We start from the raw sequence: 26736 nt of genomic DNA, 5'->3' as shown, positions 1-26736 counted from the left end.
TCCCCTAAGTGTGATTTGTAACGAACGCGACTGCTCTTGTTGCGCTCGATTGGTACGAGTGGTGGGGGTAGTGGGTCGGTGACCTTCAGCGGCCAATCCATTTCGATCGAACTGTAACGATAAGTGTTTGGCGATAAATTGAAATAACGCACGAACTACTGATCGCGGAGAACAACAGCAAAGAAAAAATTTGTCACGTTTGAAACGCGGAATCCAACGGAATGAAAATTGTATTTTTATTTTATTTTTATCCATCAGATTCTGTTTGGTAAATTAGAATTTAACGAAGTTATTGCTAGAAGATTCGATGATAAACGAATTTTGTGGACAATTATAAGAACGATTTACTGTATTATAGATATTACATCAACTTCCATCGAAGTTACGTTAGATATCGTTAGATTCGGAATTAACTCGATGATAACACGTTCGATTGCATTCGACGTGTAACTCGTTCGATATGTTATTCAATAATCTATCTTAGTAACTGAAAATAGTACGCGATGGTTCTATATTTACTTCAGAGAGTAATTTCAACTCTCTCGTCGATACGCCACGTGCGATGAACGCCTATTGCGCGTTCGAGGAACACGCTCGATAAACGCGACTAAAAAATCCCGCACGGGCACCGAATGCCCGAATCCAATTAACAGCGCCGAGGTGGTTAATGCTTTAACGAATAACTTTAAGGTTTCCGTTTGCACACAGTACTTGTAATCCGTTTTCATTCAAGCCGCTTATGCAATCCCAACTTTTTCCCGGAACCGACTACGTGGCAAAATTCGCTTAACGTAACTCGCGGATGCTCGATCGTTCGCTTAAACGTGTTATGAATTCGTAAACCGAATCACGGGCGAAGAACGTCGTGGTTCTTCGGTTTTTGTCGAAACGTATTCGCTCGAAGATGTTCGAGCGAATATTTGTGCACGATCGTGTAACCACGGTGGACAATGCTAATCTGGCTCTCAACTCGTTCGAGCTTCCGTTAACGATTTTCGTAGAAACTCGCGCTGGAATGAAAGAAACGTGCCGCGTAGTAGTACTACGCAACGAGCGTGTTCCGAGTTCCAAGAACATTTCATTCAGGACCGGTGCACGATTTACGGCGAACCTACGCGGACAGTTCCGGTTTCTCGCGATGATTCACGGATCGAATTCCAACGGATAGACGCGACTCATTCAAGAAATCGGTTTCTTCCCGGAACCGATCGATTCCTTGGGTTCTTGCGACTTTCTTGCCGGTTCGATCGAGCGTAGATACCACGTTTAAACCTTCAAAGCCGATTTGTGGATTTATTCGCTGCGAACTGATTTTTCATGACGCAACAACACGATACGTTTGCAATATTGAATGATTTTCGTACGGAACGGTCGAGTCACGTTCTCACGATTAGCGAGCTTACGGAGAAATATTTACATATTTTTTCACCGAAGTTAACTTTATCGGAATTTTTCTTTCCCAGTCGATCGAATTTTTTCATTTAAAAAGACATTTTGTAATTCGAACGAATTATACGGTGAAAGTAACGCTCGTCGACGAGCATCGAAGTTTAAGATTTATTATTCTTTGTTAATTTCATTTTGTAATTTACGTTTCATCTAGATTTGATTGTCTGAGAATTTTTACACGCACGAAAACGATCGCGAGCAATAGAGTAATATTTCTTACTCTTCGTTTCTTATTCGACTTGATTGTTAAATTCACGATTGGTCCGTGTCGGGCCGATTGGCAATTTTATATGTACGATAGTAGGACACGAGTGGAGGTAACACTAATTAGTATTCTCTTTGGGTGAGAATTTTACTGTTAGAATCTTTCAGGACTAGATATTTGAGAGAATTATTTTACCAGGTCATTATTTTATCGTGCAACTTTTTGCAACGTAGTATTGCGGTATAAAGTCTATGTTTTTCTAATAATACAGTTACTTCAGATATTTTAATACCAGAGTAAGAGTAGTGGTACAATACTATCGTAATAGCAGCAATAGCGGTAATGCAAATTAATACAATTTTTTAATAAATTATCCGCAATGTACACTTAAAGCAACGGTTCGGTAAGAAACCACGTTCGAATGATAAAGCACAACCAATTAGTTATTAATTGTACCTTGGCGCAACGACTTAACGTGTACTAGATTTAACGTCCACAAGTAATACTTTCACACGTTTTTCTGTTCAAAGGTTACTGAACATTCTAACATCAATACCAGACTGCAGGCCGCCTCGTTAAGATCACGTAAGTGATTCGTACCTGCAGGTATGCTCGATTCGAGCTGTTGCACAGGTACGCGCAGGTACGTGAGTCACGTATGCCAATTGGGTAAACAACGTTCCCGAGCAGACTCTATGTTTTTCAAAAATATTTGAACGATATCTAGTTACCGACGTTGGATATCAGTCTCGAATTGTACGAGATCGAAACATCGAACGATCTTGTTCCTAACATTACAATCGTTAGCTTGGAATTTTTTTGTTCATTTATAAATCGATGAATTCCACGAGCCGAAGAAACAATCAAAAAGTCGTAGGAAAATTTTCACGCGTTATCGATATCTGGTATTCTTTTTTTTTTTCTTTTACAAATATATACAACAATTTATCGATTCTGCAAAGACAATCGATCAATGCGATTCGATCGAAAAAGTTAATCACAGGATCAAAGATTGCAGAATCTTTGAGAACGTGAAAATGTTACGATTGTTCGACCTTCGAACAATTTGGACCATTGTACAGATTTTTTGGAAATATAATTCCGTATGATTAATTAATACACGTTACACGATAACATTGCAACCGAAGGAAGCCCGATCTCGTATCGCGTGGAACGTTACGAATGCACGCTAAAAATATCATGACGTGTAGTCGTATCAAAATACGCGAATCGACAGACATCGATATCGTAATCTCTACATTTTTTCTCCTTTTCTTTTTTCTTTTGCGCTAGCCGTGATAAGATTTCACCCCGACAATACGCGACAAAAAATAGAACACTGAATGCAACGTAGCGATGTCCTCTAACGGTAAAAATTCGCAGTATCTGTCCCTGTTGCGAGCGTAACGTTCGCTCTTATCAATACACGACCGATTCGCTATCGTTATCAGTTCGTAGATTTCGAGGTAGTCGTAGACGCTATTGCACGACCTCGTTTTCTCTCCAAACTGTTTCATAACGTTATACCACGTTTTTTTTTTTTTTTTTTGTCAATATTGACGTATAAATATCCCGTTTCCGTAATTTCGGTTGTTTATACGCGCGAATCAAAAATTGCGCGTTCGCAAGAAATCCGAATCCATTTTCGAAATACTTAGAAACGATTATTTCTCCGCTAACTAGCACCGATAGATTATCGGGCTCGAACCGTTAAATTTACGGACGTTTAATTTATCGCATCGATTTCAATTTCGTCTAATTTCGTCACTGGTCGAAACACCGACAGAAAGGTAGCTTTTGCACTTTCCATTTCCAGATTTCGTATCCTCGTAAATTACCGCGTTTAATTTTATTTATTTATTTATTTCAATTACATACAAGCGCACAAATGTATGCATCGCGATAACGAGTGTTTAAGGCACCGTAGAAAATTTCTTCTAAATTGATTCAACGATACCGAGAAGAGAGGGGAATCCCAATTAAAGCTCGGTGTTTTAATGAGCAATTAATGGGATTCACTTTCGCCGTTCGTTGGATAGAAAAAAAAAAAGAAAAAACTACCATTTGTTTCGCCAACCGAGCGATCGCGACCTGGAGATCCATCACGCGTCTATCGCGTAATAATTACGACACTGGAGCCAACCGCGTGAATCCTTACGTCACGGCGATTGCATGTGCAAAACCATTCTGAAACGTCACGTTACCGTGTGCTGTTAACAGAAACATAATTAAGAGAAACGTGCACCGCGTCGAATCGTTTCAATCTACCCGTGAAAACGAAATGTTCACCGAATGTTCCGATTTCGTTGAGAAAATTTCGAACAGGCAACGTTGTTTTCACTTTAGAGTGGAAAATTGTTTCCCCGTAAATCTTGTACCGAAACAAATTTTGCAATTCTCCCGTACGGAGATCGTCCAGCTTGCACTCCGCTGGTCGTGTTATCGTGGCTCGTTCCTCCGTAGAAAAAAAAAGAAACGCTGAATATTAATACCGCGAACACCCTGTACATGGAGGAAGACCGTAAGTAGACTTCGCTGTAACTCGTTGAACACTCGGGTAACTCGCATTTATTAACTGATTAATGGCCCAATTAAGTGTCCATGCACTCTTGAAGAGATTTGCTTCGATGTACCCTCTGGGCCCCGGGCCCTAGAAACCACGGTCCGTTGCGATTCGAAAGATAGCTGTATCGGTCCTAACCCCCGAGAATAGGATACGTGTTTTACCGGCTGGATCTCGACTTTCTAAGATTTCCGCGGTTTGCGTTAACGCGATTGCTTTTACCAGATAACGGCGAGAGTGTAATGAACATACGGCCAGGCTTTGATCGCACTTTGCGCGAAATCTTCGCGTTGTAGAGGTTTCTCGAGCCAAGTACTACGCGGAGCTTAGATATTGACCTCTGGAAGAAATTGCGAATCCTATTTGCCGAGACGTTTTAATTTAATTGCTCGACACTGTTCTAGCGTTGATACTAGAGAGTACTAGATTCCCCTTGAGCTAAGAGTCACCTTTCCAGTTACCATTCTATTGTCAGCTCGCCAGAAGTTCCTATTCTTGAGCAATGCTACGTCACCGATCGTACTCCCTTAAATAATCTTACATCATCGACCGCCACACGACTCCAAGTTACACCGCAATCCCTTCGAGTCAGTGGTTATCTTTTCATCTCCCGTTTAATTAAAATCCTGTCGTCAGTTCTCAAAGAGTACCTATTCTTCGTCAATACAGTCTCACTGACCGTTCTCTCGTTCATCCACTTTTTTAAATAGTCCATATAATTGACCCCCGACCGCTGACGACTCCAAGTCGCCAACCGTTGCGACCACCCACGAGGGTGCACGATCCACGTCAAGACCGTTCAGCCCTTGACCGGATCATAAATCCTTCGGAATCCACGTCAGGGCTATCTGGGTTCTGAACAATCTTAAAACGTTGACACTGTAATAACACGGCCTGTTCCCATGAGCATCGAAGACGCGTCCACCTACCTGGATCCCTGATCTCCGAGCATAATACATCTCCCTCGTCGGTAGGGGTTCGTTCGAAATCGAGCCAACGATGATCCGAATCGCAGACGTCGACGTAACAAAATCCTCGTCGTAGCGATCGCTCCTTTGGAACCCGGATACGCGGTCTCTAGCCGCAAGAAGCGTCAACGAATCCCCACGTGGCCATTACGTAACCAAAGCGTCGCATTCTAACGAGGTGGATTACTGACCTACGTCACCGCGGTAAACAGACGGACGGCTAGCCGCGTCATGCACCCTGCCATGAGTTTCCCTACGTTTTGCTCCTTTTCGCCTCCACGGAGCCGCGACCGCCTCCTCTCTCGGTCTCTTTCTCTTCGTGTTACGTGCAAACCCACGAACGACGACGACGACGACGACGTATCAACGAGTACGTCATCGTGGTGACTCACGCCTCTCCGCTGAAACGCGCGATCATCGTAATGCACCGGCCCCCGTGGTGCGCGCGCCCGCGCCCGTGCCCGCGCCCGCGCCCGCGCCCGCGCCCGCGCCTGCGCCCGCGCCCGACAGCGTAATTGCAACGAACATGCAACGCCGAACGCACGCGAACGAGGTCGTGGAATGGTCGCCGCACGGTGTACCGATACCCGGCTAATTAACCGGCCCAATTAAGCTTTATTAATTTTCGCGATGGGGCCATCGCTCGGGAGAACGTGGCGATAGCTCGATCGATTGTGTAAATGGTGAACGACGGACGATCGAGTAACCTCTTTCGGAATTAGGGACGAATGGAGAATGTGAACGAGCAGATGCAATTCGGGGTGAAATTTTTCTGGAGGATTTGCGTTTATTTGGAGGGGATTATTTTTCCGTTAAAGGTTGAGTTTTAGCCAGTTGTTAAGGAGGGAACAGTACCTTTTTCCGAAATGATTTTCGTAGCAAGTTATCAGTCGAGTAATCCTGGATCAATAGTGCAGATGGAAGACGTTGCAACCTCTTCCAGAGTTAGGGACGAATGGAGGATATAAGCAATTAGGTGCAATTAGAATGGTGGAGTATATGAGTCAGGGTTTCGTGAAATTTTTCAGGATGATTTATGTCTGTTTGCAGGGGATCGTTAAGTGGATTCTACTGAAAGTCTTCAAACTAAGACTGTGCAGTATCTTAAACTGTTAATATTTTTTTTTTTATTTCTCCCTTAACAACATTCTTCCAGTTTTAGATATGCCGAAAGTGGCGAGATTGACCGATAGGAGAGGTTTTCGAGATTTCGAAAAATGTACACGTTTCGAGATGTACAGAAAAATTTCACCCCTTCGGAAAAAGCAAGGCGAGGCACCCGGTCGACGAAATCATTTTTAATCATTCGATCCAACGCGAACGATCCGTCAAAATTCATGTTATTGTTCTCCGAATAGCATGGAAACGTCAAGTTAGTTCTGAATAAGCAACAGGAGAGACACCGAGCCAATGCTATAAGATCTTCTCGAATCAATCACGCTAACACCTCGCTACTACCACACCTAGATCGTTAGAATTTCTGCTCGAAGCAACAGTCGTCGGGATATTATACAGAAACACCCTGAATTGTTCTTAAATCAATATCTGTCGCGTTTAAGATCCCCCGGCACAGAGAACATAAATTTTCAAGTCGGCTGAAGCAATCGATACGGCGGGAGTCGGGCATTATGCCGGTTAAAACGTTAATTTATGCGTCTAATCGCGCGGAACCACAATGGTGAAAGCGCGATTCAAATCCCTGACAGGTACGGCGTCATTATCGTGACGTGGTGCGTGCGGACTCACGGCTGAAAATGTGGGCGAAACGTCGCCCACCGCGAAACAGGCGGAAATCGCGACGCGAGCTCCTTTAATTACGCCGAACCTGTGGTAACGGAATAATTGATTAATCGGAACGCGTTAACCACGATGACTCGACAACATCTCGCGTAATAGATTTTGTCTCATCTTCCCGTTTAATGAGATTCCCCCGTGCAAATATCAATTTTTCTTATTTTGCTTTTTTATCGAGAACACACGACCGAAGTAACTCTTAACGAATTCTTCTTCACCGTGGAAAAAGTGAACTCTATTGCACTCGATTTCCAAGCGAGACTACGTGTAGGTTATCACAAAGTGGACTGGTTAACAAATAGAAAATATCACATAAGAATTTCAATATTTACGTTGAAACATTTCATACTATCTCGTGTAGAATATTTTGTCTCATCTTCCCGTTTAATGATATTCACTCGTGCAAATATCAATTTTTCTTATTTTGCTTTTTTATCGAGAACGCACGACCGAAGTAACTCTTAACGAATTCTTCTCCACCGTGGAAAAAATGAACTTTATTGAACTCGGTTTCTGAACGAGGCTGCGTGCGCATTCTCAGAGAGTGCACTGAGTAACGAATAAAAAATGCAATGTAAACGTTTCGATAACAATTTAAACGTAAATATTAATTAAATACGTTGTACCATTGATAACGAGAGTCCAAAGATGGAAATTCAGATCGAAGGTAATTTATATTTTCGTAGAACGAAACGATGATCGCATCAACGTTGAAAAAGTCGAAGAAACATTGAATCTGGAAACGATTCTAGTTTCTTCCTTCGAAAACGTGGTAGCTGGGAGAGTAATCGAGGCACGAGACGAGCCAATGTTATCTTATGCAAACCGTGTCTCTCTAATCTGGAAATAAATTTACGAAGCACAATTAACGAAGACTTCTGAAAATATTCAGAATTCCAAAGTCATGAAGCGTAGGTGAAGAAACAAATATGTACGCTCGCTGATCGTAACATTTGCCATCGATACACGCACACGTGCGCGGCTATCTCTTCACGGATGATTCAGATACGCCTCGTGCCAAGCTGTTCTCTGTTTCCGTTCTTATAATATTATGCTTTATGTAATAGCGTTAATGACAGAGTTTCCACATCGCCGCGAGACGATAATACGGAGGAAAATCCGGGAATCGGTAGGTGGCTGTTGGAACATTGCTCGATCGAGTGTGTTGCAACTGTACTTATTCCCAAGTACGTTTCGCGATCCCGAGAATTCACGGACGAGTTTTCATTTTCTACCTAAACACTTTGCAGAACTGTTTGCACTTCTTCAAGGCACTGTTTCGAGAACGGTTAATGCGTTACGTTAAAATCTAGGTAAAATCGTTCACCGACGCAACGAAAGTAATACTTCAGCGCGAACGATGGTATACCTTACGTGGAATTGAAGTTATCAAAAAAGTATCCGTAAATATAATTATCCCTCCTCGAGTCGAAGAATTTCTGTACAAACATTTCTTTGATAACTTCAATGGCTCGTGAGATCGTTCTTATTGTTCTCGCTCGAACGTAACACATTGTGTAAATTGCGAGAGAAAATTTATTTACATTAAGAAAAAAAGAGAGATTTTTCCTCTTGTATCGGGTTCGTCGAAATAAATTATTTATCTCGCAAACAAGCTTAAAAGAGTTTATCGCCGGTTCCCGTGCGCAACAGCGCCATTGCCGCGACCATAATCTCGCGTTCTTCTCAAAAACGCCACGCACTATTGCAACGCTAGCTTTTTTTTCTTTTTTCTTGCAACGCGTCACGCCGACAAACACAAAGCTGCACAACCGCCCGAAGATCGACTCGAATAAAAAATAATTCTTGGGTAAGAGCCGTTACGAAAGCCCCCGCGGTTGCAAAATCGATCGAGCAAAGTTCGCGTAATTAATTCTCTCGATTCGGTTCGTTCGAAATCCGAGCGACCACAATTTACTGGTCATTAAGATTTTCCCTCCATTGCAGCCGTCCCACTCCCTGTCTCCCCCCCACTTTCTGGCCGCGCGAAAAATAATACTTTCCACTGGAAACGGGATTGCGATACAAGGTTGCAGCTCGTCGACCGGTGTAAAATATAAATTTAATGGTACGATAACTGGCGTTGAAGTATCTGATGGTAAGGGGAAACACGGTCGGCGGGGAGGGAGGGGCCGAGGGGAACGGAGAGATAAAATAAATTCAACGGTAAAAACGTAGAATGTAAATTTCGTGACGGTATAGCGAGGAGGACACCGTGCTCAATTTGGTCACACGAGAGTAGCCTGGACCGTGGGTCCCATGGTACCGTGGGCGAACTGGTAACCATCGACCAAGTTCACCGTTCCGAGATCCCGTATCGACGCGCGAAACCTCGACTTTCCTAGACAATTTCGCGACTCGACGCACGACCGCGACGTGTGGGCAGCTCTGGGGAACACTTGGCGAGGATAGAACCGAGAACTCTGTTGTTCTCGGAGAAATTTTCTATAGAACGTCCACCTAGGAAATATACTCGAAATGTACTCGGTACCGGGTGACTCGTTCGTCGCGATACCGGAAGATCGAAGAAACGAATTGCTACGAAGGCAAGGATGGGAAAAATATTGCGCGTAAAGTAAAATCATAGATTTATCGGCACCTGTGGGTCTATAGTGGGTGATTCGATCGTTGCGATACCTGAAGACCGAAGAAAAATAGTAGGCCGAATAGGAGGGTAGGAAAAATATTGTGAAAAAAGAATGATAAAAGAAACAAGATAAATATAAAGGTAGACAAAATATTGTTTTGGTTCCAAGGTGAAGTTGTAGATTAGGCGATACCAAAAGATCGAAGGAAAAAGTTGGATAGACACGAGAGTAAAAAAAGATTACCCTGGTTCGAAGATCGAGTCGTAGATTTTTCGATTCCTCTCGGTCTGTACCAAGTAACTTATTGGTCGTGCATCGTGGTACCAAAAGATCGCAACGAAAAAATGCATAAACGAACGCAAACATAGAAGAAGTGTTGTCCTTGTCGCGAAGGTTACATAGTAGTCTCTTCAACTTGTGTCGCCAACTGCGTAGTCAACCGCGATGAAAACATGTGGTGACGTTCACGAAAAGAAATATCGACGACCTTGAGTGGATCTCTCGCACGATTTTGCAGCAATTTTTCATCCACCTATCGGATTTGCAACCTCGAACCCGCCGGAACGTCTTTGCCCCCGTGAAAAAATGGAGAAAAACGTTGAAGGCGTACACGATGCTAGCAATACGAAAGTTTATTCGAGTCGACATAGTTGAGAAGCTAGATGTTAATCTCCCGGTGGAGTCACTTGTCACGTGTCTCGTTTCTTTTATTACGCGTACGGGGTGGTCCATCGTAAACAGACCACCTTGATACCTTCTTTAGGGTTACCGCTAATAGCGACAACAAGGTAAATACAAGTAAAATGATTGATCGAGTCCCCGACGCAACTGACCACCCGTAAAAACTCTCATCCCCTCGCGTGCACGACCACTTCCCCGCCGCCTCTCCACCGAGATTATTCGCTCGTTCTCTCGAGCGTTTCCCGTACGTTTACGTTGCAACATTTTGAACGATGAATAAACAATCGACGAGAATAAACCGACGGTGACCCCTCGACCCTTCGTCCTACGGTTCCGCTATCCGGATTATTCGCGCGCGAATTTTCTCGCGGTTTCGTTCCGCGAACGCGTACCCGCTGCAACACTGTAAACGATAAATAAACATTGACGAGAATAAACCGACGACCTCGATGACTTCTCGACCCTTCGTCCTACAGTTCGGGAAGACGAAGATCGCCAAGGCTTGGCACACCGTTTATGTAGGCCGGGGATTTAGCGCCAGCGCCTCTGAGAAAAGAGCCAGTTCGGCTGCCAAAGGGATCGCATTCTGCGAACGCTATAAATCGATTCATACGCGGCGCGCTTCGCACCTATTGCGAACCGACACGACCGATCTCGTTCTCTTCGACACGTTCCGCGAACGCGTGGTACACGGTCCTCGACCACCTAGACCACCTCCAAATCGGGTGCTCGTCTCATCGTGTTGCCCAACACCGGCCCGAGAGAACGATTCCGATCCAACATTGTCCGCTATGCTCTTCCGCGAATAAGATGGCGGCCAGGGCTACGAATATCCGGGTGAATGGGATATTATATTGGACGAGATGGGAAAGCGAGGTTAGATTCGAAAGTAGTCTTTCGCCGTAAGGACGTTCCGACAATAATAACGATGGTGAGTTTATTTTTCTTTCTTTTTTTCTTTTTTTCTAGACGCTACGCTTGAAAAAAAGAATCGCATCGGACCGTATACAAATCGCAATACGTCGAGTAAAATTTTCCCGTCCGCGCTCGACTAGTTCACTCCCCTGTAACAATTTTATTTATCACAACGGTGACTGTACGTACCCGTCGATGGAAATGCTGACTGTGCGAAATCACCGAGCTCTTAAGTCCTCGCTGTAACGTTCGACTACTTCGGAAACTTCGATCTTGCAGTCAGACGCACACGCCCCCGTCTCTTTCAAATAGAAAGATGAACCGACACGGTCGAGGAGTGGGGGTCGTGATCGACGTGATTCACAATGGAGGAAAATGACCGTGACTGTGCAACATTTTCCGTCCAGAGTATGGTGGCAAAATTCTTTCCTCGCATTCTATCGATTCGAGCAGTATCCCTCCTCGTCAAATATTACTATGCTAACAAGGAACATCGAACTTGGCATACATTGAAAAATATTAGACCCGTATTTTTTCCAACCCCTGGTATTCGTGTTCAAGGGGTGAAAACTACCCTCGGAGTTGCGGAAGAAATATCTATTTACCTAGTTAGACGTATCATAAAGTAACAGAAAGAGAGAAAAGAACATCGACTGTAATAAGATTTCGATTTTCGACGAGCAATCGAGAAATCCGGATACAAGTTTTAGTCAAGAAATCATGAAAGATTGACTATGTCTTCATTAGTTTCCAAGATGCTCGATTCAATATTAATTACGTTCAATCCGCAACGATAATTTTCGGTGCTCGGTATGTCAAATTTTGCTCGAAAATGTCCCTTGGAAATAGAGAATCGTTTCGTGGAGATATCGCGAACTCGCCGTTCCTTTTTCAAAGCTCCGTTACTTTAGTTCACCGATGTTGGAAAACTTCGATGCGGAACACCGTTCCGGTATTCGGTGGTTCGAATAGTCGCGAGATAAATAAAAGCTGGTAATATCGAACAGCGGTACGTCGTATGTGTAAATCTATCGAGCCGGATGTCTTACGTAAGCACGGTGCGAAGTTAACACCGATGGAGTTCGAACTCGAGACAAGAAAACGTGAACACAAAGGGGAACCAGGAAGCAATTACAAGGAACACAAGGACCGAGCTAGCGTTTATCGTGTTCCGCGGGAGAACCACTGACAATTGTTGCTCCGTGTGAAGAATTAACGATCGTCGGTCGTACGATACCGAGTTTCACCTACGACGAATGTTCTGCTTTGAGCTGGAAAACGTCGTTCCACGAATATCGCCGCTTTGGGAAGAGCAAACGGAAACGAGTAAGTCGGTGTACACTGAAAAGAAATAAAACTAGAAAAAAATCGAAGTCATTCTATCGACAACCGTCACCATTCCTTACGAGAATATCAAAGCACTCGATTTGAATATCAGCGCAAAACACTCGTCGCAGGTTTCGCAAGATTCGTTTTTAATTCTCGACTTCTGAAACATCCAATCCCGACACTAATCGCGCGACGGATCGTACGACTCGATCGATCTCATATTTCCCGCGATTGCATCATTTTTCCTGTTTTGCGCACTCGAATCGTTCGATTCAGAGTTCGCGACCGATCGTGATCGATTTTGGTCCACCGGGAGGAGAATTTCGAAGCAGGAAGTGACTCTCGAGCAATGGAGAGACATGGATACTCCCGTTTCTTGGACAACCAATGGACAAACAGAATCCTCGAGACGTTTGATGGCACAAGTTCCAAGGATTCGATGCAAACCTACGAAGTCGTCGCATAGACTCGTCAACCCCGAGGGCACTTAAGCCTCGTAATCTGGTAATGCAATTCTTTCGGGCGACTAATTCGACGAAGTGAGCAAATGGCCCCTTCCGTTCGCTTTTTCTGGGGATGGCGTGGGGGGAGGGGGCGCGCGGAGGGGACGAGGGGGTTTGGATGACGAAAATCAATACACGGTCCGCGAGAACCCCCCTGTTCGTGCCTGTAAACCACGAGACCGGGGGTTTCGTGCTGCGAAACGTGTCCAGGGTCGTCCTCATCGACCGTCGTCCCCCCACATTATACCGAAAACACCTGGACTGAAGAGTCGAGCGCGAAATAAATAATGCATCCTACCTAGCCCCCTCACCCACTTGGCGGAGACGCCCTCTTTGTAAGTTCCAAGTCGCCGTTTAGGCGGAAACAGCGGGTGCAACATTGGCGCGGATACGTTAGATCACACGACGCGAGTTAACGAGTAAGGTAGTTGGAACGGAATCAATTTTCCGTGCAAGGACAACCCGAGGTTGACCATACACCCCCTCTGCCCCTTTGCATCGTTTGGCCGCTCTCGTCAGGGGTCTTACTAACCGACGAATTTGGCTTTCTTCGAAAATCGAGATAGATTCGTTAACCGAATACGGACTGTGACAATTCGTGGGACAGGTGGGCGAAATTTGAACCCTGCGATCTCCTCGATCGCAACCAGGAACAACGAGTGCGAGCCATTCCAGGAACTCGTTGCGATAACTTCGTAATTGCTTTTCGTAGAAGGAAAATATATCGCGGGAAATACGGATTGTGTACATGTACGACGATAAGGAAACAATTCTGGAAAATGGAGCGGAGAACAACGCGGATACGAATTTTTCCATGCGAAGAGTTCCCCGGGGGAAGGTGTTATAATTCTTCCGTGGTAACCAGGGATCGAAAATGTTAAGGGACTTTGCAATAGCGTCCGTTGGAACAACCGAAATGGAACCTGCACGAGGAAAGTTACAAGTTACGACGAGAAGGGATAAATAAAAGTTCTGGTTTCAATGAACTTTGTAAGAGGAGACTAGGAGGAATAGCAAAAGTGTTCTCGCTTTGAAAGTTACTTACTCGAATTTTCCGTTCAGTATTTCTCACGAAGCTACTAGTTTCTTAATATCGAACGTAATAATATTATTGTTCTAACGTGTCGCAGAAAACTATTACCTAAAATGTGTCATAAATTAGGTGTTCCCGTTACTTGGTCGAACTTTCTCCGATAAAAGTCCCAAAATAACCATCTTCGTGGAAGTTTCGTTACAAGAATTTCAAAAGTCCAACGATACCTTGGAAAAAAGTTTTTCGGGCAAGTTTCTCTCCCGTAAAAGGACACGTTTTCAATGAAAAGTCCAAGAGAGAATTGTCGTGGATCGTTTTTCTCGATCACGGGAGGTAACCTCTAATTTCGAGCACAGAACGCGCAAAGGACTCTAATCTCTAATCGAATTCACCGACGGATTTGCAACACACAGAATCGACCCGCCGGTCGACCGTGACCTAGACATCTCACTCGTGCGAATAATCGGTATCGACAAATTCACCGACAAATCATGCGCGAACACACTCGAACGACGCCGACAACCGTAGGGAGAGTCCGTCGTAAGGTGCAGTCATGAGACTTTATTCCGGCGGCGTGTGCAGCTCGGAATAATGCGGTGCCGCGGCATCGTGCTGCACGTGTGGAATATCAATCGCGGTCTATGGATCGCTAGAACGTGCCGTGCACGGTCGCTCACATCCTCCGGATCGTTTCCAGACGATCTTCCTCCTTCTGTATCCTCGCCTCCCTTTCGGGGCTGCTGTTTTTCGACCCTTCCGCCCACGCGACAAGAAGGGCTACGCCCGAGTTCTCCACAGGGGGGCGAGGTTTCGTCCATTCGTCCTGGAAACTACTCCCTCAGGGCCGTGACGCGATATTTAGACACCCTGCACCTTCTGGAGTGTTCGTTGTTTCGTGCACAGAGTTGCAAAACTGAGAAGTGAGAATCGAAAGAAAGTAAATGGATGCAAAGAGTGGAAGAACGTGAGGATTGGATTGCAAATCAAATAAAGTTATTGAGAGTACACTCTCAGGACTGTAACGCGAAGTTTGGACACCCTTCCTCTTCTGGAGTATGATCACTGGTACTACCATAAAAGAAGTTGCAAACTTGAGAAGCGAGAATCGAAAGAAGTCGAATCGAAGCGAAGAGTAGAAGAGTATGAATATTTAATCGCGAGCGAAGTCTACTTCGTGTCCAAGAGACTAAAATTAATTAATAAACGTACGTTGCAATGGAACTGCAATCTATCTCCTTCAGATCTTTCAGACACAGATCTCTCACGTTTGCTTCTCCTTTACGTAACATCGAGATCGAGATGAAAAAAAAAAACGAAGATTCGAAATTAACCGTGAATCGTAATAACAAGCTGCTCGATCGATTTCGATAGAAATTCACTTCGTCGAGTGTCGCGGGTCTCGAGATGCTAGTTCTCAAAAATTTCGTTACATAATATTACGTAACGCCTAACGACCGATCGATTACCATTGTAGCAATTATTAAACGCGCAATTATTCGTGGACGGTTTCTCGGCGATATTCCCTCGCGCTACATAGATATCGTAGAACGTTTATTCCGCAACGTGCACCGGTTGCGCAAATATTTTTACACCGCGAACCGTTCGTCGTTTCCTCGTATCCGTCTCAGAAATCCGCCATTGTTTTTGCAACAATTTTTTTTCAATCGGTTGGAAGGGGTCCAATCGACGCGTTCCAAAATAAATCGCACGGACACGCGTTCCCGCGGATTTCACCAGTCGATTTACACGAGTATATTTTCAAGGAAAATTTGAACGTTAAGGTACCGTATCCTCGGTAACGTCCCGGTATTTGTTTAATTCGTATATTTTTGTCCCGCGGCGCGAGGAGGATCGTTAATTTCCGCGCCGTGCTGCCACTCGCGATCCGCAAAAGAACTTGAAACAGGAAAAGCCCGAGGGCGTGACTACGCAAACGTTTCTGCACACGACGTTCGTTTCGCAATTTCCCTCCTCCCTTGACCCCGCGCCGGGCCCGAGATAAGCGACGATCAAACAGGAAACCGAGACGAAACCAATCGAACACTGCCCTTCGACGTAATAAACTGCCGCGGAACGGTCTCGATTGCGATTTCGATTTCCACGAGACAAATCGAACCCGATATTGCGGTTCCCAGATTCGCGAACATTTTTCGAGTTCGAGAATAGAGAGGGTTCCGAGCGAAAAGAATAACGAACGAAGCGAGATCGAATAAAAATTAATCTTCCAACGATTTGGGCCCTTGGACGGAAAGTATTATTACGAAGGGGGCCCGAGATCAGTGACGATTAAACAGAAAACGAACGAACGTTATTCTGGGAGACACTGTACCAGCGTGAAATAATCTCGATGAAGATTTCAAAAGTAGAGAGGTTCCAGTCGAGAGGAATAATAATTGAAATAAAATTGTATAAAAATTCATTTGTACCATTATGGTAGAATTTACTTCGTTTAAGTTCTCAGGCAGGTCTTACAAATCTCAAGCGGTGGAAAGAAATAAAATATAAAAATAACGAACAACGAAGAGAAAGAAACCGAGCGACTAGGTTCCCTGTACGTAGATCCGTCACTGAGTGCACACATTTCTTTATTTTCACCTACGCGAGTGTTCTCTTAACTCACCTACCCACCGACAATCTCGCAACGCACACATTTTGTTCGCTTAGCCGACCATCCTAACACATAAAGGACCTCGTTATTTTTCGACGTCGTCTACGATCCGTGTTACGAAACGCGATCGTGAACGAAGAAAGTGGCGCACAATGCGAGCAGCCCGCATTTTTAATCGGGAATCTACGGTCGTCGATCGATCAAAAAAAAAAAAAAAGAAAAGAAGAAGAAAAAAGATAGAAAAAGAAGTAAGAAGAGAATTTAATTCCCAACGAGGGAGAGATTAAGATCGATATTAGACCGCGACATCGTAAGATAGTCACCCGAGCCTGTCGGCCGAGGATTCGAGTTAAAAGACGCGGTTGCCCCATTGAAATTCCAAAGCATGCTTCCACCACGTGGGCGTTTACAACGGAGCCCGAAATTGATGTATATTAATGACTCCTCTATAGTATGGGGATACCGTTCCAAGACCCGAAATCCTTTGTTGGTGGATCTCGCCAGGATGAAGAGAAATGCCACGCACCGGGTAACAAACGTCCCCTACTATTTCAACAGTTTCTTCTTGCCTGCGTAATCCCACCGAATGGCGAACTTTTTTCTATCGACGATTAGACGACATTAACACAGCCAGAAGATCCTCTATCCGTCGTTGTAATTTCTCATTCTATATCCTGCAAAAAATTTTGGAACACCCGTTGGATCTCTGCATAAATATATTCGAATTTAAATATCATACTGGGAGAAACGTAGCCATCGTGACGAATTATCGTTGTACGTGCACCGTGTATTTTTCGGTCAGTAGAAATTCGTTCGTCTCGTCTCGTCCTTTGAATTTGTTAAAGTATATATTTTCGAAGCTTCTGTGTGTACATTATACGGTTAAAATTTTTTTTGAAATTTTTTATTCCGATCCTCGGTAGAGTGAAATTCGTAGCTCGGTCGAGGAGGATTTAAATTGGACTTGAAAGACACCCTATAGATACAGGAACTCGGGGTCTCCGTGTGCACGGCCATGGGGGTCAGCACGCGACCAGCTGTCTCGCCAATGGGGGTTACATGGGGCACGAGGAAAAAAAGGGCCGATCGGAAGGGTGGGGATAGTTAACGAAGGGAACCATCCTGGCTCTGCGGTGGAGGGTCAACGCACTCGAAAGGTTTCTGCTTCTACGCCACTTGACTCGAAATTTCGGCTTTTGTTTCTCGTTGACGAGCAGATTGGACCAATTGCACGGTGCCTACGATAAACGTTCGACGTGAGAACACATTGTAAACCCGACGAAGAAAATATTGGGCGGGAACGTGTAACGGAATTTATCGCCGTTCGAATAATCGAACGGAATGGGTGCAGAAAATTGATTCTTATCGAGTCAACGTTATCTGTTTGCAAGTCGTGTAAACAAGTGGCCCAATTTATCATCCGTCGGTTCGGTTTCTGTCGTTGCTGGACTATTCGCTTGTTATGTTTATCGCTCGCCGAAATGTAAATCATCGATGATAATATTGCGACATGCGGCGCGGTGATAATTTTTCTTTTAGTAATTACTAATACCATTTAGATCTCGTATCTACAGAGCGAACCGACTGCCAGGAACCGATGAAATACGGTATACCTACGTATATACAGGGTGAACGATTCAAACGAGAGATTCTGGGTATACGCGTTGTTCATCGACACGGCGTGTATCGATTTTTCGAGTCCTCGATAACTCCGTTGTTTATGGATACAACGTGTAGACCTATCGAGTCCTGAAAATCTCCATTCTCCATGGATACGATGTACAGATTTTTCCAAGCACCGAATATTTCCATTGTTCATCAATACAATATATAAATCTTTCGAGTTGCGAATATCTTCATTGTCTTTGGATACAATCTGTAGATTTCTCGAGTTTCGAATATCATTATTCTTTGTGGACACGGTGTACAGATCTTTCGAGCCTTAAATCATCGATTCTGATACCCGACCGAGCGATAGAAGCGCGAAAATTTCGATCGCTTAATTTCGAACATTCTACAAATTTCGATCGGACGATATCGAGAGAAGTTGCTCAGGTTCGTTCGTGAAGTTCGCGGTAAAGTTGCTCGGTAAAAAGATTCGGGAAAGCGGAAAATACAGGGAACGTTACGTGGAATTCGATCGCAGAATTCGCGGAGCGACTTGCAATTCAGCACGTACGTTGTTCCAAGAAGAGATAATTGGCAGAGCTTGGTGGCAAGGTTGACCCTAGCCGATCGGCCTTGCGCTTTTATCATCGTTAAACACGAAATCCGGTGGCTGCGTTAACGGTCGAACCTCGGAATAGAACAGCTTCTAGGAATCTATGTAAATTAGCGATCCTCCAATGACCCGACCACTTGCTTCGAACCATCTCGCTCCTCGCTTTCCTTTTCTCATCTGGAACAATGTTTCTCAGACTCCTCCGATCGCGACCAGTTGCCAGAATCGATATCGAATATTATTCGCCGAATATTTACAAATACCACAGCGGCAAACGATTGGTTGAGAACGATACAAAAATGAAAATAGTAACTATTTTACAAATTGATCCCAAAACGCTCGAAAACAACACGCACTTATCTGGAGCCCTGTTTAATCTATTTTCTCTTTAGTAACTTTATACTTTTACTTCCATTCTTTCCTCTTAGTAGGCAATTGTCTCATCCAGATTGAACTCGATTTTTTTTTTTTTTCAAATCATTCTTCGATGCAAACGCTGGATAAATCACGTCCGTTTCATTCTTCGGACTTTGAATAGCAAACGAATCTCTCTGTTGGTCGCGAATCGCTATATCGATTTCAAGACCTATCCCCGACTGTTTGAAAATAACACCGGGGTGAAACGAGGTAAGAAAAAATGAGAAGGAAATGTTGTTGGAATTTGTTCTCCCTCGAGAAAAAACGCATTTCGCGTACGCCGTGACGCGTAACTTTCGCCTTCGTGCATATCTCATCGCGTCGAAAGGCAGAATATTTGAAAAGAAATGGTCGGTCAGGAGTAGTTAATCGCTTTATCGCTCGGCGAGCGACCTCATTAGAGAGCTTCGCGGCCGTGCAAGATCAGCGGCGGTTGCATAACGTTGTGTCATTAGACTTTCCTCGAAAAGCAAGCGCGACCATAAATCCCTTCTAGCTGTTGACACCGCGTAACCGTGTGGCGAGTCTTATTCACCGGTTTATTTTTAAGCGTACTCCCCTCTGTGCCGGCCCCAATTACGTAAGGAGCGCGTCTGAAGGGTGAAACGGCGCGCAGTCAGGGTGCCTTTTCGCGCATCTCACGGATCTCACGATGGAATCAGGCCAGAGTCCTTTTCGCGCCAACATTAGTACCCCCCGTGCGCGAGTCCTCGCGTTTGTACACCGATCGAGTGTACGCGGTCTCTGTGAAGAAAAAATAAAACGAAAGAAAACCATCGAGCAATTTTATCGACACTTTCGACCGACGGATTTATTAAACGCAGTGTTTCGACAGTTTTTACGCGCGAGACCCACTTTCGAAAACGGTAATTCTTCGCGACCCACTCGTCCAACAGGCGTAAAAAGTATCGTTTTATTATCTCTAAATTTTTTAACGAATACTTACATTTATTACTCGGGTGTAATTTAAAACTCTTCTAATGGAGGGTCAAATTACTTTTGGGTTTCAACTTTTAACACTTAACGAAAAGTATACTTCGGGGAACGTGGTCTAGAGGGCTTCGCGATAGGTCTTTTTCGACCCATTACGTACTTGTACATTGCTTTTTTTTTTGTAATTAGAAATTTACTTTTGTATTTCTTTGGTATTCTCGTTGTATTTTTAGGTGGGAATTGGAGACTTTTTTTGTCACAGAGAATGTTAACGCGTTGAGATTAGGAAACATTGAGCAGAAATTTGGCATACGTTTGGACACGTGTGGTGTATAGACAAATGATTTTAAGACACGTGTCGTTAGCTGGATTCGTTGGAATTAATAGATTAGGAGGTAATGCTTTCGAGGAGGTGGGGCTAATAATTAACAACAGACAGTCCGAACGGGTATACTGGTCTACGTTATTTACAATTCTCGACCTTGGTTTCTGGTCTTCGATAAACGGACATTAATCTGTATACTCGCGAATCATCATCGATCGTTCTCGTCGGTTTGTTCGGTCTGCTTAGAATTCGCATTTCTAAACGCTCGGAATAGTATTCGTAAGAAGCATATTAACGATAATAATCCTCACAGTATACCCGATTATATATTATTCACAGTTCTCGACCTTGGTTTTTGATCTTCTTCGGTGGACGAACAATATATAGAAAATACACAAGAGCACTTAGAAATTCATTAGAACTCGCGTGCAGAAACTTATGAATTATTATCGATTGTTCTCGACCGCTTTATCCGCTCTCTTAGAATTCACCGTGCTGGAATGTTTCGCCGAGAAGCGTCACGAACAAAAAAAAAAAAAACGCGTGGGAAGGTGATTTTTACCCGTTTATTATTTTTCGTCACGAAACAATTGCCTCGTGTCATACGCGAGCAAACATCGCGCGGTTTATTTCGTAATTAGAAAATAATGTATACGCGAGTTTGTGTCTTGTGCACGGTGAACCTAATAATCAACGAGATAAACGAGTATATATGTATACCGGTGCAGTATTTTTCCATTTATTTGTTCAACTAATGTCCACTTCGCCCGAAGGTGATATTCGTTAACGTTCGTATTGTTACTCGGTATTCAAGTACATTCGACGAACATTTTAATTCACCGTTAGAAACGAATCGACGAACACGGACGGAAAATTGTTGGCTCTTATCGTCGACGAAGCTAAGGCAACGATATTATCCCTTCTACTCGTCGTCGATGCCAAACTTTCACGAATTGCATCGTTGCATCGTTGCATCGATACTTTCGACCGGTGTTTACGCCGAAGGCAAACAGATCGATACCGTGGCCGTTCGAGGAAACGATATCGGCACAAGTCGCGAGATAAGATAACCGTTAAGGTGAACCGTAAAAGAGGCACGGCGGATCTTCACGAAAATGGTCGTGATCGACCCACGTGGAATCTAACCAGCTCCAAAACGACGTCTGTAGCCCGTGCGAGGTCCGCGGAGAAAAACAACGGGCCGAAGGACAAATACGAGGAGTAAAGGAGTAGTCACATGGGAACCACCCACACCGATCGTTCTCACTCTTTTTTATTGCTAGATCCGAGCACCAAGAAGGCTGCCGATCCATTCGATCGTACGATCTGAAATCTTGTTGCCGTTTTCTATTATTGGAAATATACGGGAAGCTTCTCGTACAAAAATCGAAGTTTCTTTCCACGTTTTATCAATTGACCTATCGTTGTATCTTCGTTGCGTAGGATCGACTCCGATAACGCTAATGTAACGGAGCAACGATAGAATTATCAAGAGAGATCTTGAAAACCTTTCCGTTGTAGTTAAACTTCGTACAATTCAAATTTTGCTTTCAAATTTTCTTTTTTTTGTAATTTGAGCTGGAATTGGTACGATACAATTTTTGCAACGACGATTCGTCGAGGAAATGATGGTGATTAATAAAGGGTGGAAAATTTGCGTTTGGAAATATCGCAAATAAAATAATCAAAATTTTCCTGCTTCGTGCAGATGTATTTAATCTTCACAATGGAATGTTGCACTCGTAGAAAGAGATTTTCTTCAAAAGGTTTCTTCTACTTTTGATTCTATGTGTTTTTAATTCAAATGTTTATTCGTTGAGCAATATATTTCATTCCATTGTTCAAATTTGTTTTCAACGAGTAACGGTGAAAGAGATGTTTATCCTTCATTTGTGGCTCGAAATTTGTACGCAGATAAACGTTCTGCTCGTTTTCGAGTCGATTCCATCTGCCATCGAAAAGTAGAAACGCGATACCGGAGATTCGCATCATCATCGTACACCTAACGGTAATGCTTGGACGTGGAATTTTCAGAAAGAAAAAAGAGAGCCACCGAGTGCAACGCAATAAATATTAAATAGTAGGAAAAGGCATCAAAGTGTGACGAAGGGATAAGGATCTATTTAAAGTTCTTGCGTTACAAACGTTTCCCTCGAAGTGAAACGCAATCGCTGTGCATATACGGAATTAAAAATGACGAAGACGCTCGCTGAATCTCCTTTAATCAGCCGTTACGATCGTCGTTTGATTCAATGGCGTTTGAGAATTTGCATACAACTGCGCATCTGTCCTCGCCGACGTCGCGAGCTTCGCGAGAAGAGGAATAAATCGTCGCGATCGACAAGGAATTCTCGATTAATTTGTCCATCGATTGATTTCACGAACGATGCACTCGTACGTTCGATCGCTGGTAATTCTTTTTTTTTCTCTTTCTTTTAATTTTTTAATTTTAGAACGCGTTAATTGTTATTTCGCGCCTGAGTTCAACAGAGACGATCGATCGAGTCGCGAAACATTGACACAAGTAATAGAAATACTGTACGTCCGATATTGTGACAGTTGGAAGAGTGCTCGATCGCGAGAATGACAAGTTGATGGACGGATGTGCAGATCGGTGCCACGCGAAGCTAATCAATGTGTCTCCTTTGCCAGTGTTACAATTTGCATATCCGATGACACTTGTATATTCCCGAGTACCCTTCGGTTTCTGTGCAACATTCAATTGTTGAAATTCGTATTGCATCGAGAAGTGCAATTCGCACGTTTTTATCTTTCGATTAATATTATCTCGTATATCTCGATAAAAGCGCGAAAACTTTTCAGGGCTTAAAATTATTCTCCGCTTATCGATTTTCATAAGTGAAAAGGTAAACAGAATTGACTCGGTGCTTAAAATTTCCCTCGGAAGTACTCATCGATTTTCACGCACAAAATATCGTAATATATTTTCTAAATACCCTACTATTTCTCTTCCGTGTACACGATCAATTTTCAAAATTCCTCTTTCTTCTCGTCCATCGATATTTCTGAGATACCATACGACGTATCTAGTATCTTAATACCCTAGTATCTGTCGATAATTCCAGCTCCAATGAAGATTCAACCGGTAAAAATTCCTAGCTCCAATTACTTCTACAAAGAAGTTTACATTAAATATTACAAAGTAATTTCATTTTCCAAAACGGAGAATACATAATTTAGTAAAATGTTTATACACTCTAAAAAAAAAAATCGTGTTTCATTTTTACCAAAAAAAAAAAAAACGACTTTCTGAACAAGCCACTTTCCAAAGACCCTTTTAAAGACTCTTTCCATTCTATACTCTACCCAAGATCAATTTAAAAAATTCCTCTCTTTCTCTCGTCCATCGTTTTTACTCAGATACCGTACACGCGTTGAAGGTTCTCCAGCGTCGAGGAAGAGAATCCTCGAGTATCCTTACCGGAGTTTTCGTGTCTTTATCAAAAGCCGAGAGAGCTGGCAATCGTTGGATCGTATAAATTGTTTCCTCGGTGCGGCAGGATTTGTAATTGCGTTTGTTGCTCGATAGCCTCGCGGCGCGGCACGGAAAACGCGTTCACCCCGTTCGTTCTCGTCAAGAAGCCGCGGTCGGCCTTCGGATTATGCGTAGCCGCGGCAGGCGGAACGCGCGTTTACACGGGCTCGTAGATTCGAAACGGCGACCCTGGCTCACTGACCCTTTTAAACCGGCGAACCTTCGCCTCGCCTCGCAAACAGTCTGGACTCGGTGTTGCAACCGGTGTGCCTCGCGGCGAACGCTGCAGCATCCTTCGTTTCTCCTTTTCCTTCTCTCGGCTGGTGTGTCGCGGATTTTCGGCCACGGGGATTCGCGGTACTCGTCTTTGGGAAACCGCGCGGACGTAATCGTGGCGTAAACACCCGACAGACCAACGAACGAGCCACGAATCTTGATGCGAATCGTAACGAACTTGAAAATCGTTTCAACGCGCTTCGATACAGCGGAATGCAAACGTCGATAACCGTGACGCAACTACTTGTGAATTATGAAAAAAAATATACGTAAAATGTTACGTGGACACATTAGACCGCTTGAGTATCGTTAATTGTGCGTCGTTGAAGGTAACTGCGCGTTAATAACCGTGACGTAACTGTTTGTAATTATTACAGGAAATAGGTACGAATAATAAAGGGAGACTATTGGAAAGAAGTCCGTGTGGAGCGTAATTTCGGATTTCTGGTAGCGTTCTCGAGGAAATGTCGAGCGCTTGAAACCGGAACAGTTACGGAAATAGCGCGGTACGCAAACGGGGAATCAAATTGTGTTGCATTGATAGCTTCTGGAGAGACTTTCGAGTCTATCTCGTTTATCACGGTATACTAAATAATCTGCGGTGTCGTCACTGACAAGTATAGCCGTCGCTTTGGGCCCGTTTCTTCGTTTACCAGCTCGTTGTGCAAGCCGATGCCGATGAAACTGGCACTTGGAATAATTGCGAGCGACACGGTGCAACGGTGGAAACAATCGAAAATTGTATTCCCATCGTCCGGGATTATCGAACACCCGTCTACGGACAGTTTCCCTCCCGTGTTGTACAAACGAACGTAAACGTTCACCGATGATACAACGCGTTCCGTTTCACTCGCCGACTAACGAGAACACTGTCTCCAGCGTGCAAATCCACGACTCGACCTTTCCCTTGCACGGGAATTGTGCAATCCTCTAACAACGAAAGCTCGGAGCGAATCTCGAAAGCCATTCAACGATAAAAGTATAAAAGGAAGCTTAGTCAGAGAGGCGACGAAAAAAGACCGAGGAAACTCAACTGCCACCCCATCCGTCTCATTACCGCATTCTCGATCGTTTACTCTGAAAAATTCTCCCGCTTACCGGGGACGTGAACCATAAATTGTCATCACGTGGCTGCGATTCGCCCGACATCGCGAAAAAAAAGAAGAGAAGAGAAGAGAAGAGAAGAAAAGAAAGAAAAAAAAAAGAGAGAGAGAGAGATCCGCGAAGCTGAAACGGGAGGGGTGGGGAGGAGCCGAGAAGAAGAAAGGAAGAAGACGAAATGAACGAGGAAAAAGACGAAGAGGAGGCAGAAGGAGCGAGGAAGCGCGAGCGGACGGACGGAAACCCTTCAGCAGGGCTTAGGAAATTCGGCACCGCGCCAATTTTCCAAATCGGGAACGATGACTAACAGCTCGCGTACCGTGGCCGGCCAATCGCGTGCTCGCTCAATTTTAGCACCGCCAATCGGCCGCCACCTGGTTCGAGAATCGCCACCCCGAGTGTCAACACAACAACCGTAAGCTCCTCGTCCGTGGCTCTCCGCTCTCCTCGTTTCTCTCTCCCACCCCGCCCCACCTTCCTTCCCCCCTAACCCCCTTGCTCCACCTACCTTCTGGCCTTCTTCCCTTTTCTTCCTTTCTGATCATCTGCCAGCCCGTTGTTGCAATCAGCCGAGCAACTCGCGATCCACGATCGACGATCGGACGATCGTTGACGGGGCTAGTCGCGAGGATCGCGATCGTGCCGCGTTGCGTAACCCTCGAGGTTCTCGGTGACCTTTAACACGTCGACACGGTGCGAGCGTACGTCGGCCACGTTTATGAACGACGTCTAAATTTTTATTTACACAGCCGCGTTTATTCGCGTGCGAATCGCATCTACCGAGCTGCGGCCGCGAAACTCCGCGCCGCGATGCAAATTGCGGTGTTACGGACGCTACGAGAGTTTTAAGTCGTACGAGTGAACGGTGCTTCCAAATGAACGGTATCCCGGAGAATTTTAAATAACATTTTCGTTGCTCTTGCGCCCCGAGATGAGAATTTATTTTAGCGACTATCGATGATTCTTCAAATTGTATCTGGTAATATTAGCCACTAGTGATCGGTTCAGCTGCGATTCGTCGTTTAGGGAGTTCGGAAATTTCAATATTAACACTTTACAAGGAACAGTAGTATTTTTGAACGAGTCGAAGAAGAACCAAGGAACTCGCCAAGATTGAAGTATTAATTCGACGGAACAGTTCTGTCGTATTTCAAAGGAAAGATTAACCATCGCGAGTTACCGACCAAAGGTGTAGAAAGTATTCCTTGTATATCGTACTTGTGATAGGTGAAACAATAAATATCCAAATGATGCGTTCTACAATATCTACTAACTTTCGACCAAGTTACAAATTTACCCAATATTCCGAGCCGATAGAATAGGATCGATAA

Source organism: Ptiloglossa arizonensis, chromosome 7 (assembly GCF_051014685.1).
Source record: "Ptiloglossa arizonensis isolate GNS036 chromosome 7, iyPtiAriz1_principal, whole genome shotgun sequence".
NCBI classification, from domain to species: Eukaryota; Metazoa; Arthropoda; class Insecta; order Hymenoptera; family Colletidae; genus Ptiloglossa; species Ptiloglossa arizonensis.
This window is presented reverse-complemented; position numbering follows the sequence as displayed.